The sequence below is a fragment of the Ovis canadensis genome, chromosome 21 (genome assembly GCF_042477335.2).
Source record: "Ovis canadensis isolate MfBH-ARS-UI-01 breed Bighorn chromosome 21, ARS-UI_OviCan_v2, whole genome shotgun sequence".
Classification (NCBI taxonomy): Eukaryota; Metazoa; Chordata; class Mammalia; order Artiodactyla; family Bovidae; genus Ovis; species Ovis canadensis.
In genome coordinates, this window is record NC_091265.1 from 58,117,411 (window position 1) to 58,120,233 (window position 2,823).

Below are 2,823 nucleotides of genomic sequence, written 5' to 3' on the forward strand. Positions count from 1 at the left end.
TATTCTGTATCTGGAAATTCTTTTTCAGAAAATCTGAGTCTTTCTGACTCAGACTGCCACAACACAACCCAAGGCAAATGTTAATAATAATGTATTCATGCGTATGCAGTGAAGCAGCCCAAGTTAGCAGGAACATGATTACTTCAGTTTGGGCTGGAACCATATTAAGTCAAGTAACACTAAAATTTTCTCTATGATCTTATTATGATGATAGGAAGATGTCTGGTAAGTAGAATTCACTGGATTTGGAACTGACTGAGCCTTGACTGCGCATAAAGGTATTGTAAACACTTTTGACTTGGGTAACTGGGTGGAAGGGAGTACTATTTGCAGAGATAACCAAGAGGAGCAAGTGATAGCAAGAGGTGGCACATCAGAAGGAGATAGTAGTGAGGAATGAAATATTTCCTGCCATATCAGTAAATAAGACAGTCACAGTTATCAGCAATTGAGCCGGTGAGCCCTGCGGGAATTCAGGAAGAAAAGAACACCTGCCATCTAGCAGCCATCAGACTGTAGCCACTCCCTACTGTGAGCCCTGAGAAAAGGAAGCTCAAGAGTTGAAAACAGGATCAGTTCAGTTCAGTTCAGTTGTTCAGTTGAGTCTGACTCTTTGCAACCCCATGGACTGCAGCATGCCAGGCTTCCCTGTCCATCGCCAATTTCCGGAGCTCACTCAAACTCATGTCCATTGAGTCAGTGATGCCATCCAACCATCTCATCCTCTGTCATCCCCTTCTTCTCCCGCCTTCAAACTTTTCCAAAATCAAGATCTTTTCCAATGGGTCAGTTCTTCACATCAGGTGGCCAAAGTATTGGAGTTTCAGCTTCAACATCAGTCCTTCCAATGAATATCCAGGACTGATTTCCTTTAGGATGGACTGGTTGAATCTCCTTGCAGTCCAAGGAACTCTCAAGAGTCTTCAACACCACAGTTCAAAAGTGTCAATTCTTCAGTGCTCAGCTTTCTTTATAATCCAACTCTCACATCCATACATGACTACTGAAAAAACTTAACTTTGACTAGATGGACCTTTGTTAGCAAAGTAATGTCTCTGCTTTTTAATATGCTATCTAGGTTGGTCATAACTTCCCTTCCAAGGGGAAAGCATCTTTTAATTTCATGGCTGCAGTCACCATTTGCAGTGATATTGGAACCCAAGAAAATAAAGTCTGTCACTGTTTCCATTGTTTCCCCATCTATTTGCCATGAAGCGATGGGCCCAAATACCATGATCTTCGCTTTCTGAATGTTGAATTTAAGCCAAATTTTTCACTCTCTTCTTTCATTTTCATCAAGAGGCTCTTTAGTTCTTTTTCACTTTCTGCCATAAGGGTGGTGTCATCTGCATATCTGAGGTTATTGATATTTCTCCCAGCAATCTTGATTCCAGTTTGTGTTTCATCCAGCCTGGCATTTCTCATGATGTACTCTGCATATAAGTTAAATAAGCAGGGTGACAATATAGCTTTGACATACTCTTACCCCATTTTGGAACAAGTCTGTTGCTCTATTTCCAGTTCTAACTGTTGATTCTTGACCTGCATACAGATTTCTCAAGAGGAGTAGATGTCTTTCTGGAACTCTCTTGCTTTTTCAATGAGCCAATGGGTGTTGGAAATTTGATCTCTGGTTCCTCTGCCTTTTCTAATTCCAGTTTGAACATCTGGGAGTTCATGGTTCACATACTGTTGAAGCCTGGCTTGGAGAATTTTGAGCATTATTTTGCTCATCTGTGTTCAGATGAGTGCAATTGTGTGATAGTTTGAACATTCTTTGGCATTGCCATTCTTTGGGATTGGAATGAAAACTGACCTTTTCCAGTCCTGTAACCACTGCTGAGTTTTCCAAATTTGCTGGCATATCGAGTGCAGCACTTTCACAGCATCATCTTTTAGCATTTGAAATAGCTCAACTGGAATTCCATCACCTCCACTAGCTTTGTTCATAGTGATACTTCCTAAGGCCCACTTGATTTCACATTCCAGGATGTCTGGCTCTAGGTGAGTGATCACATCATCGTGGTTATCTGGGTTATGAAGGTCTTTTTTATATAGTTCTTCTGTGCATTCTTGCCACCTCTCCTTAATATCTTTTGCTTCTGTTAGGTCCATACCATTTCTGTCCTTTATTGTGTCCATCTTTGCATGAAATATTCCCTTGGCATCTCTAATTCTCTTGAAGAGATCTCTAGTCTTTCCCATTCTATTGTTTTCCTGTATTTCTTTGCATTGATCATTGAGGAAGGCTTTTTTATCTCTCCTTGCTATTCTTTGGAACTCTGCATTCAAATGGGTATATCTTTCCTTTTCTCCTTTGACTTTTGCTTCTCTTTTCTCAGCTATTTGTAAGGCCTCCTCAAACAATCATTTTGCCTTTTTGCATTTTTTTCTTAGGGATGGTCTGGATCACTGCCTCCTGTACAGTGTCACAAGACTTGGCCCATAGTTCTTCAGGCACTCTATCAGATCTAGTCCTTTGAATCTATTTGTCACTATAATTGTAAGGGATTTGATTTAGGTCATACCTGAATGGTCTAATGGTTTTCCATACTTTCTTCAATTTAAGTTTGAATTTGGCAATAAGGAGTTCATGATCTGAGCCACAGCCAGCTCCTGGTTTTGTTTTTGCTGACTGTATAGAGCTTCTCCATCTTTGGCTGCAAAGAATATAATCAATCTGATTACAGTATTGACCGTCTGGTGATGGTCAATATCTACACATGATGTCCACGTGTAGAGTCATCTCTCGTGTTGTTGGAAAAGGAGTTGCAGGATACTGGCCTCAGATAGCTGAGGTGCATATCAAAGGAATGATTTCAG